At 34.1% G+C, this 12590-nt stretch overlaps 1 long non-coding RNA gene across 1 annotated transcript in view; it reads left to right on the top strand.

The window, feature by feature from the left end:
- The first annotated feature begins 236 nt into the window (after window positions 1-236).
- Window positions 237-12590, top strand: part of LOC309660163 — a 193705-nt gene continuing 181351 nt past the window's right edge. The window contains exon 1 of the long non-coding RNA XR_014263224.1: window positions 237-312. This is a non-coding gene — a long non-coding RNA (uncharacterized lncRNA). The remainder of the gene's footprint in view (window positions 313-12590) is intronic.

Raw genomic sequence — 12590 nt, 5'->3', positions numbered from 1 at the left:
TTAATCATTAGAGAAATGCAAATCAAAACTACAATGAGATATCATCTCACACTGGTCAGAATGACCATCATCAAAAAGTCTAGAAACAATAAATGCTGGAGAGGGTGTGGAGAAAAGGGAACCCTCTTGCACTGTTGGTGGGAGTGTAAATTGATACAGCCACTATGGAGAACAGTACAGAGGTTCCTTAAAAAACTGAAAATAGAACTACCATATGACCTAGCAATCCTAGTACTGGGCATATAGCCTGAGAAAACTATAATTCAAAAAGAGTCATGTACCAAAATGTTCATTGCAGCTCTATTTACAATAGTCAGGACATGGAAGCAACCTAAGTGTCCATCAACAGATGAATGGATAAAGAAGATATGGCACATGTATACAATTGAATATTACTCAGCCATAAAAAGAAACGAAATGGAGTTATTTGTAGTGAGGTGGATGGAGTTAGAGTCTGTCATACAGAGTGAAGCAAGTCAGAAAGAGAAAAACAAATATAGTATGCTAACACATGTATATGAAATCTAAGGAAAAAAGGTCATGAAGAACCTAGTGGCAAGACGGGAATAAAGACACAGACCTACTAGAGAATGGACTTGAAGATATGGGGAAGGGGAAGGGGAAGATGTGACAAAGTGAGACAGTGGCATGGACATATATACACTACCAAACGTAAAATAGATAGCCAGTGGGAAGCAACCACATAGCACAGGGAGATCCGCTCTGTGCTTTGTGACCACCTAGAGGGGTGGGATAGGGACGGTGGGAGGGAGGGAGATGCAAGAAGGAAGAAATATGGGAACATATATATATATATATATATATATATATATATATATATATAAACTGATTCACTTTGTTATAAAGCAGCAACTAACACACCATTGTAAAGCAATTATACTCCAATAAAGATGTTAAAAAGAAACAAAAAAAAACAAACTAAAAATAACAAACAAAAATTATGTATGTTCCTCATATATTACAGCAAAGTAAAATTCCAAAACATTTAAAAGTAGTAGAAGAACGCAAAATAAAAATAAAAAAGAAGTGTGTTACACACTAAGAGATATAGTACACCAGGGATATGATGTGGTGGGCAGTATAACTAAATCCATGCCATAATGAAGCACCAAAACAGGCGTTTAGTATGTTATTCTTTTGTTTAAACATACTAAAACAAGTTATGGAAACTATGTGTGGTAGAAATTACTCAGCAAACAAATAAGCTTTTCTGATTGTCCAATGTGTTTGTCTCTTCTTTCATCTTTTCTTTTTCAAATGGCTACAGAATCTAGCCATTCATATGTACTCCCAAGAAGAAGATGTCCATACAGAAGATGACTTTTTGGATACTTAGTGTAAATATTTCATTAAAATGTAGTTTGAAAGAAATATACTGCAATACAAGTGAAGTTCCAGAATAGTAGAAGACACTAGCTACCTGGAAAATTTTGACTTAGTTTTGTGGTCCTTATATTGGATAGAATTTAAACAAGTCATTTCATTAGGAGGAAAGAGAGGGAAGAGGAGGGAAAAAGAGACAGAGTGAGGAGACAGGAGGAAATGCTAAGAAAAGGATTTTGTGAGTCAGTCTGGAATCCTTCAGTGCTTCCCTGGGAAGAGGTATCAGGCTTGTTGAAGCTTTTTTGGGTAAACCAAAGGCATTATTATTGCTTTATATGTAGCAATGAAATGAGCAATAGCACTTTCTTGATGTTCATTCATTCAGCTTACAAATATTCATTGAGCACCTGTATGTGATAGGCCTTGTTCTAGGATCTGGGGCTATAGTAGTTAACAAAATCAACAAATATCCCTGACCTTATGTAGTTTGTTTTCTATGGCGGGTGGGGATGGAGAGAGATACATATTAATATATGTAAGTAATATAAATATATATATATGTTATGATAGATGGTGATAAGTATGATAGAAAAAAATAAAGCAGTAATAAAGGAGGATAAGGAAGCTAGAAATGGGGAAAGCTTAAATAGTTAAGTAAGTGAAGTCCTCTCTAAAATGTAACATCTGAGTCAAGTTCTGAAAGAAATGAAGGAATGAGCCATGTGGATAATCATAGGGAGGATATTGCAGGCAAAAGGAAATAGAAAACTCAAAGGCCCAGGTTGGAAATAAACTGGCATGGATAAGACGTGGTGCACAAGCCAGCACGTCTTCAGAAGAGTGAGCAGGGTGGGAGTAGTAGGAGATAGAGCAGAAAGAGAAAAGAAATCCAAGTTAACAAAGTATAATTTTCCCTTTTTTAATCAAAATCTAATTATATCAAGAGCAGTTGAGTTACAGAGCACCCTGCCTTTTTTTCATTTCTCTCATCTTAACTTCCCTTGATGGAAATTTGATAATGCCATTCAGTCTTCTAGCTCAAGAGTAAATCATTTAGGGGATAGAAAGCCATTGTAAGGTAGCCAAAGATGGCTTAGAAGAGAGGAAAGTCATGATCTGACTTGGATATTTTGAAGATCACTCTGGATGGCTATGCTAAGAGTAGGTGGCATAGGGTGAAAGCAGAAGCCAATCAAGAAACCACAACAATAATTTAAGTGAGAGATAATGGAGACTCAGACCAAGGTGGTAACAATGGAGGTGATGAAAATTATTGGGTCCAGAAATATATTTTTTGAAAGTAGAGGAATTGGAAGGATAAAGTTGTTGATGACAGAGCCGGGAAGAGCTGCAAGAGGATATTATGGTTAAAAAATTGGAATCAGTTTTGGACCTGTGGAATTTGAAATACCTATTATTAGGTTACCAGTTCTAATAAAAGTGAATATGCTATTGACTGATATGTAATTGACACAAAATTGCAATTAATTTGTACTGCTCAGTTTTTCATTCCACAAATATTTGTTGAAGGCTTACTATGTGACCAACACCCTGGTTGGCACAAGGTTCATTTTCAAGAGCAATGAAAATGTATTTGGAGAAATTGATATTAAAGACAAAATTAAGAGAACAATCAAAGATACATTCACAGTGCCATTCATTATAGCTTGATGTATAGTAGGTTTGCATGACATATATTATCCTATCTGATTGACATATATTATAATAGGTGAATAACAAGTAGGAAGGGATCACCTACCACTCCTACATCTATTTCTCACCTACTGCATTTATACCTATCTTGTTTAGTTTACAGGTTGATCTGGCATCAAGAATGAGAATTTATTTGGCCCCTATAACTTCTGGCCACAGTGTCTCCCTAACACTTATGAGCAAATTGTGAAAAATTTTTCAAAATAAATTCCTACTAAAGATCTAAGAGAAAGGAAAGGAACGCCAAACTAATACAGTACAGTTTTCTTATTATAGTTTAATCAGTTGAGAGATGAGTTACACACATTCTCTGTCTTTTTATTTCTCTTTTCTTAATTTTGCCTACTGGATACTTGATCATTTCATTCCAGCTTGTAGCTCAAGAGTCATTTAAAATTCACTTCTTTGTTTTAGAGGGATTTCAGTTGCTAAAAGATCTGACTGTTAGTCTTCTCTGTAGGTATGAACCAACTCTGGGAAACATGTTGCACCAATTCAGACCCATTTTATTTTTTTACATAATGAATATTCTGTTTCATTTGTCGAGAGCACACTCAATAGCCAAAGTGGACTTATCAACTTTGGTGAAACTTGGCTTTGTTGTGGAACCTGTTTTCTAAACTTATGTCTATACTATGTTTATTTTTTTTGGCCAAATATGAAGGCTGATGCTATCTTGTTCTGGAATAAACCTGCTCAAGTCTTTGCCAACAGTCATGCCAGAAGCTTTTGGTTTTAAATGCTTTCCTCTTTCACCTACAGGCCTTTGCATGTCCCCCCCAAGATCCTCTGAGGAACACCTACGATTCTCAGGTCATTTGCAGCCTTGCCCTATTCAATTTAGTGTCTCCACCTGCTTTTCCATCTTTACTCTCCATTTCCCTCTGATCCACAGTTCCACTTTGCTTAATATCTTTCAGAAGTCTAATATTTTAAACTTGAAGCATGTGAAATAAATTCTTCTAGAAATAATAGACATTACTTTTTAGAAATAATAAATACTATTGTTTGTAGACATGAACTAATCACTATTTGTATTAATCTAAAATTATAAAATAGATGTACCAGTTTATACAACTTACAAAACTACAGGTAAAAAAAGTGTTGCTATGTCAGCAGGTACTTCTGTTTTGACAAGTTGTTTCTGATGGTAAAGTCACTAAATGAAATGGAAAGAATTTGGGAACAATCATAAAAAAATGATTTACTTTACTGTCTCTGACAAGGGTCACCTGACTGAGGTATACTTTTGGATCACTATTTGAAAGATCTAAGCAATGATCCATTAGGGCTCTGCAGACACCCTGTTAACACCAAAATCTTATTAATGTGTTAATGGCTATATATAATTCTTATACTTTCTTTAAGAGGAAATCACTATACCACTATATAAACTACATGTTTATAATAATTTTGGATAGTTTATGAAAGGATAATTTATGGAAAAATTTTAAAAAGGATAATTAGAAAGGATAGAAAGGATAATTTATGGAAAAATTTTAAAAACATGTGAACTCATGAAAAGAAATTTTGCATGCTTTATGCAGAAGAACAGAATTCAGAAGTTTATACAATTCTACAAAAATCCATTTTGAGATGTTTCAATTTAAGATAAAAACTAGCTATAGTAATAATATTAATATGATAAAATAAGTATTCTTTGATATTAAAGTTGTATTTCTTTTGTTTTAATACATATATCAATGTAGATGCACAAAAATAATCATTCATTCACATATTTGTCCATTGCAGACTTTTTGTTGTCCACTCCATCCAGGGGGTCCTGGGATCACTAAGGATGGTGAAAAAATTACTCTACTAGGACTTAGATGTTTAGGATGCCCCCCAAATTAAATAGTAGCATTGAGGGTTGTTGTAGAGTTGTCTATAGTTTCTACGGAATTAAATAGAAAGACTACAGAGTCAATATTAAGAGGGAGGAGTATAGGAAGACTATTGCAATAGCTGTTTTTGTGGAGAGAAAGGGGGAATTTGGAAGGTGAAACAGTATGAGGAAAGACAAAGAGATTCAGTTAGTTCAACAGAGCAGAGAAACTCATGAAAGAAACCTTTGCAGAGATCTGGAAAAGAGAGTGCAGATATTAAGTTTGAGGAGCTATGAGTGTTTCTCAGCATTAGGACCCCAGCCGAGTTTAGGGTAGCGGTAAGAAAGTAAGACTGGAAAGAAATCCGAGACAAATTCTTTAAGTACTACATAGAATATTTTAAAGAATTTAGGTTATTTTCTTAAAGAACACTCGTGTGTGTGTGTGTGTGTGTGTGTGTGTGTACAGGAGGTGGCAGTGGATGATGCGTGAAGAGGAGATTGGGAAGGAGGTAAGTTAGTGATGGGATTTATATTTCAGGGACTTCCCTGGTGGTCCAGTGGTTAAGACTCTGCTCTTACACTGCTGAGGGCATGGGTTCCATCCCTGGTCAGAGAACTAAGATCCCGCACGCCTGGTGTCCCGACCAAAAAAAAAAAAAAAGAGGATATATTTCAGAAAGATTCCTGGATACAGTGTAGAGAATGGCATGGGTAAAGACAGGATAAAACAAAGTAATTTAGAAGTAATGTAGTTCAGACCTGAAATAGAGATGGAAAGAAAATATTTGTGGAATGGAGGAATTCATCCTAAAAGAAATAACCAAGTAGGAATTACCAGTCGCAACTACAAATGGATCAAAAATAGATAAATTTAAGGCTACATTCCCTGAGTGCAGGACTTATTTGAAAAAGTCAAGGAGAAGCAGTGCATGTGGAGCATTAGGTCCTGTTAAACTGCAGAGTAGGTAGAAAATGTCCTAGGTGGAGAATATATACATTGGCTTTTGAGAAGGGAGACATAAAAATCAAGTTTTACCATGTCTCTAGTTATATTATTACATAGACAGGATAGATGGGAAAATGGGATAAAGAAACCCTCCAACAACTTTCATGATTTCAAACTTGCATAATCGACAGTCGATAACAGAAAATGTTCCATTTATCCATTACTGCGCGACATTCACTCTCCTAGAAATAAAACCTCAATGAGCTGAAATAACAACAATCATTGATTTTGCTTATGAATCTACAATTTGTGCAAGATTAAGTAAAGACAATTCATATCTGATCCTCAGCTAGGCTGACTCACATCCCTAAGGGCTGGAACAGCTGGGGCTATTTGGACATCTCTCTCTCTCTCCCTCCAGGTCATCTCAGGATTCTCCATGTGGTTTCTTCAGCAGCAGATCTCAATCCAACTTCTTACACAGCATCTCAGAAATCTGGGAACCATCATTTTAAGAAATCTAGTAGGAGTTTGAGGCACCTTCTGAGCTAGCCTGCTGCGTTCTATTGGTCAAACAAGTCACTAAGGCCAGCCCAGATTCAAGAGGAGACGAATTAGACTCCACCTCTTAAGATAAAGGATAGAGAAATATTTTTGGCCAACATTTCACTAGGGTAAGGCACTTGAAGTTCATGTTTTTTTTAACTCTTTCCCATAAAGAAGAATGGTTTACTAGCGTCAACTTCAAAAGATAATAAGATTCATTATAACACAATTACAATGTCATTTATTTATTATATGTTAATTATGGACCAGAAATTGACCTGGGCTGATTATACTAAAGGAACAGTGGGGTTTTTTTTATAAGCAACAACCAATTCCTTCCCTTTAAAAGTTTGAGAATATGAGGAGCTGTAACTATTAATACTTGTTATAGGTAAATTATCATTTACACTGCAATAAATTTAAACATTCTGTTAGTTACTTTAACATGACTCATAGAGATAGGCATCCAAGATGGGAGGAGAAATATGCAAAAAAGCTAAGATCCAAGAGGCTGGAGGGCTAAGCGGTGTTAATCTGGAACTTGTACCTGATAGAATGAGGAACCAAAGGACAAGAGGTAATTGTCCTGTAATGGACAAATGGTGGTGATAAGGGAAAGAGTGATTACCTAGAGTCAGAGATGTTCTTTAGTGACAGAATGCAGTTAGTCAGGACCATGTGGTTTTAAAGAGCATGGCAGAGGCCAAGTTCCAAGGGAGCACCTAAAGTTTTCAGGAGTCCTGGGCCAAGGAATTAGCAGGGGTTTGGATCGTTATGAAACCTGGATGTCTTTGCCATGCATGTGTCAGGGCTGAAGGCTTGCTGCATTAGAAAAGAAGGAATTTTCCCAACAGTAAGCAGTATTCATTGTTGGAATATTCTACCAGCAGCCTTTAAATAGAAAAAAAGTCAACTGTTAGTTGTAATCCTATTGGAAATTAGAATGAGAGACACTGATTTTTGTTATTTTATCACAATTTTCATTTACAAAAAAAAAATATATTTAGACTTTAGCCTCTTGGTTTGGACATTTTCAAGTTTATTCACACAAAGTAGACACTTTCTAAATATTTGCTGAAGAGAAATGCAATTGCTCTAATCTTTGTATAACTTTGAAGACCTCTGTAATTCTATTCAAAAAAGAATATTAATGAGATGTATATACTCTTTTTAATGTTTTCAAGAAAGTGAAATTTAATGGAGTCTGTTTCCAGTATCACTACAAGAGAAAGGAATAATGATTTTGTTTTTATTTCTAAGAAAATAATTTTATTGACATTTCTAAGATAATTTTATTGAAACTATAACTTAAGTTGTTCTATACAAAAAATGCTTTAGAAATTTGTAAAACTTAGGTTGGATATTAAAATACTTTCTTCAGATAATCAGGAACATAGTAGATATAGAATTAGAGAATTGTTTCAGTTCCTGTGTTAAATTATTGAAATGGGTACAATGCTGAACTGCCCTGAGGTCATATCTAAGCAGTTCACTAAATCAACATTATCTAAATCTTTGTTTATTTTTTTCCTGATTCTTGAAGATTAAGCAAAGAACATGCCTCAAGTCTAGGCTTAATGTCAACATTACAAATTAGCAAGAAGAATATATCCAAAATGTAGAGGAGTGTTTAGAAGTGGGAGAGCTAAGAGTATACAGGAAGGGAAATGCAAGTTGTAATGTTTACATTTTGAATTTTACTCTTTCCTGGACTCATACTTAAGTGCAGACTTATTAGATATTCATTAACCTCTAGTGAACCTGTAAGAATGTCCTTTAGTGAATTTTAAAGTTTGAGTATCAGGTATAGTTACAACTTTAAAGAAAAAGCAAAGACCAGACTCTTCACCCAGACATAAATTAATGTAATTTCAACCTTTTGGGTTAATATACAATAGCAATTTAATGACTAGAAAATAGATTAAATGAGAAATACAGTAGACCCTGCATGAATCTAAATTCAGTTTCTTCTGGTTCATGGAAAGACTGTGTAATTTATTTTGACTCACCTAAATCTTTAAAAAATATTCTGGTTTATATGTACACAATTATGTTCAATCAGTTATCCTAATTGTTATTATTTTCCACAATGTTTGCACACTTTCAATGGCAACAGAAAGGAATATATAATTAGAAATATTTTCAGTTCACCAATTGGTAAAATATCTCCTTAGATGATAGAAAGTCCAGACAACATCTAATGCACATTCCCAACCCATGTAATATTTTAATTATTAAGAAAACGTATAGCTTGTGTTTTATTAACTAAGCTGCAAGGGACTTGAAACTAGAAATTGAGTCTTAGCAAGATCTGTATCCCTTGATATCTATCTGCCTGACTCAGAGCAGATGCTGATCACTATTTATTGAATTGGATGAAGTCTTGATAAGTTCAGCCTTATGAAAGCATCATTATCTTATTAAATTCATAACCTGGTAGAACATTTACTTTCATAAAAAATTAACTGAAGTAATTAGAACTTGTAGAATAGTAATCTTATACTATCGACACATTCAGGTACAGAAAATGAAAGATTAGAAAGGGTATAACCATTTGGAATGACTGCTCTGGAATTTTAAAGGGTATGTTTAAGCTTCAGAATCGGCTTGAAAACATAGATAGAGCCCCAGAAATGATTGATTTCTCAAATGTGATTAGAATCAACCCTGTTTCATTAAGAGAATCTCAACTGAATTATGAGTATCATTGTTTGGTGATTTTAAGATGTTTTATACAATGGAGTTACTTTTGCCAGATTCTATGGGATGGAAGAGAAGGAGCGGGCGTTGTAAGTATGTTTGCGTCATGGATCTCCCAAATCCTGGCTAAAGAAAAAATCTGTCTACCCAACTTCCTTTTATTTCTGGCAAAAACTTGTTTTTTTTCTTACTAATTATCCCCAGCTGTACCAGATTCTGCATTTCTTATTTTTAACTTTACATGTTCTTACATCTGTGTACTTCTTGTATGAAATATTGGGTCTTAAAATGGGAAATCCTTTGGGAGGGGTATGTACAATTATGATTGTCTAAAAAGAAAAAAATTATAAAAAGTTGAAGCTGAATAATAGTCCTTTCTATTTTTCCTATCTGTTGCCAGTCAACTACTTAATGCCACTGTATTGGTATTTACCTACAATAGCAATGGAGAATACTCTTTTCAGTTATTGAGAATTTTGATATAATTCAATTTTTTAAAAATCTCATGTTTCCCTGTCCCTTAGTTTTCTTTCAGAGGAAATCAATGTGCCAATCTATCACTTTAAATGCACCAACTGCAGATTTTGCCTGCAATATTTAAATTTCGTCAGAAGATTCTTCACATTCCCTGGTGAAGGATGGCAGTAAAATTGTAATAACTAAGCTTTGGGCTTATTATTTTACACTGAGTGATGAGGATTAAAACCCAAAAGAGGTATATAGCACAGTTAAGGTTAAATTGCAGAGACTCTGCCAGAGAAAAGCAACTACTTTATATAAATATGGAAGCACGGAATACTTTGAAAGCACAGGGTAGACTCTGGAGAGTTTTAACATGTTGTATACCTGCTCGGTTTGTGTTTGCCTTAGTTGACATTATTCTTTTCTTGCTTTTGCAACAACTTCATCATTTATACTTAAGTAAAAATAATGAAGAAAAACTAACAGTAATCCCTTTGACTTTTAGCTGGTGCATTTCCTGGTAATTTCAAAAGTTCAAAAATAGCAATTTGGGTAAATGTTAAAACAATATGCATTTTCATAAACTGTAATATAATTCTTTGTAAATGGCAAAAACACATTGACCTTTTAATCAGGAAAACCTGCTAATTTGAAAACCATGGAACCCAGGCAACATTACCTTTTCCAAGATGCTCAATATGAAGAGTAATAATAAAAGTGTCATATTTGATATTTTGCAGATGTTCTTAGTGCAAAAATGATAGCTTTATTTTTGTAAATTTATCTTGAATGAAACCACTTTGTTGAATTCTCTTATTTGTTTTAAGTGGTCTGTCTATAGATTCTGTGGGCTTTCTATGTAGATGAAAATATCTTTGGCCAAAGTGACCATTTTTACAAGCCTTACACTTCTATTTTTCTCCCTTTGCTTTCTTTATTGCATTGACTGTATTACATTTTATGTTAAAGAGTGACCAGTGATTGAGGAATGCTGTTTGTTTGTTTTTTATATTACTAAATTTTCTCTATTGTATAAGGTGCTTGTTGCAGGTATACTGATTGGTATATTACATTGGTAAAATGTTACATTGTTGATCAATTTTTGTATTATTGGAATAAATTTTACCTTAGCTTGACTTTTTAAACAAATGCCACCACATTTAATTATCTAATATTCCATTTGGGATTTTTCATTTACACTCTTAAATGAATTTTACCTTATATATCATTTGTCAGTTTTGGAAACAGTTACACTATCACTTTTGAAAATAGAAAGCTGAGCAGAATTTATGATTTGTACAATATAAGAATTTTTTTTTAATTTAATTTATTTTTATTTATTTACTTTTTGGCTGCATTGAGTCTTCGTTGCTGCACATGGGCTTTCTCTAATTGCGGCGAGTGGAGGCTACTCTTCTTTTTGGTGTGCGGGCTTCTCACTGCAGTGGCTTCTCTTGTTGCAGACCAGGGGCATACGGGCTTCAGTAGTTGTGGCACATGGCCTCAGTAGTTGTGGCTCGTGGGCTCTAGAGTGCAGGCTCAGCAGTTGTGGCACACGGGCTTAAGTTGCTCCACGGCATGTGGGATCTTCCTGGACCAGGGCTTAAACCCGTGTCCCCTGCATTGGCAGGCAGATTATAACCACTGCACCACCAGGTAAGTCCAAGAATTAATTACTGTTTGAACTTTTGAAGAACTCAGGAGTAAAGCCATATAATCCTGGGGCACCCAAGGAAGGGGAAATTAATTTGTTTTTTAATTGCCATTTAAAATTCATTAATTCTATTTGCTCACTCAAGTTTTCAATTTTTTGGTGCCGTTTTCTCATTTTATAACCTAGAAATGTATTTATTTCTTCTAGGCTTTCAAATATATATGTGAATTGTTTAACACTATGTCTTTTTTATTATATTTTAAAATTTCTGTTGTTTAGTAAATTACCTCTTTCATTCTATATTTTTATTTGCATATCCTCTCGTTTTTTTCTTAGGTTGCTGGAATCTATTTTATTAATTTCTTTAAATATTTTGGTTTATCATTTTTTTCTTTGCTGTTATTTTCTTAAAAATTCAGTTTGAATGGTTAGCTCATTTTTATTACATTGACTTTTAAGTGACAATTTGGCTACACATAAAATTTGTATTCCACATTCTTTTTCTTCAGCATGTGAAAAATATTACCTTATTGACTGTGTACATTTTGGTTTCTTGTAAGACTTGTGTTGTCTATCTGATTCTTCTACCTTTACTGGTGAAGGTAAAGGGAAGCTGTAAAAAGCTGTTATTTTGGGAAGCTGTAAATTTTCCTTTTAATTTATGTTCTTAAATTTCTTTATATGTCTAAGTATGGGCTTTTCCTACCCACTTGGCAATCTATGATGCCTTTCAACCTGAAGTCTTCTTTTTTCCTTTAATTCTAGGAAATGTGGTATTATTTCCTAAAACAATTTCTTCTTTCCAGTAACTTTCCCCTCATCTCTCTGGTACTCTATTACCAAAATATTGGCATATCTACTACTATCTGCAACATCTGCTATTTTTTCTTTGTATAGCTTATTTTTCTTTATCCTTTGTCTTTTGGGGAGAGCGTCACTATCTGATATTCCAGTGAACTAGTTTATTCTATGACTGTATACATCCCGCTACTTATACCATTTATTGAGTCTTTATTTAAACACTTATTTAACTCAGGTCTAATATGTCAACTTTTATTTTTTATTAGTCCTTGTTCTTGATTCATTATTGCCAGCATTTTTCATTATCTCTTGAGAATAGAGTACATATTGTAGAAAAATTTTGGACCACCTGTTCCAATAGTTCTGCTTTAGATGGTGTGTGGTGTCTGATTTTGTATACTTTTACAATAATCAGGAGTTGGCAAATTATACTTCAAAGTCCAAAACTGGACCACCACTTGTATTTATAAAAAAAAAAAAAAGCATTATTGGAACACACTAACACCTATTTGTTAATGTATTGTCTGTGGCTGATTTCACACACAACAGAGTTGAGTAGTTGGGACAGAAACTGTATGGCCTACAAGGTCTAAAAT

The sequence above is a fragment of the Balaenoptera physalus genome (genome assembly GCF_965194825.1).
Source record: "Balaenoptera physalus genome assembly, chromosome: 4".
Classification (NCBI taxonomy): Eukaryota; Metazoa; Chordata; class Mammalia; order Artiodactyla; family Balaenopteridae; genus Balaenoptera; species Balaenoptera physalus.
The sequence above is the reverse complement of the archived record's forward strand: the minus strand, read 5'-3'. Positions and strand labels throughout refer to the sequence as shown.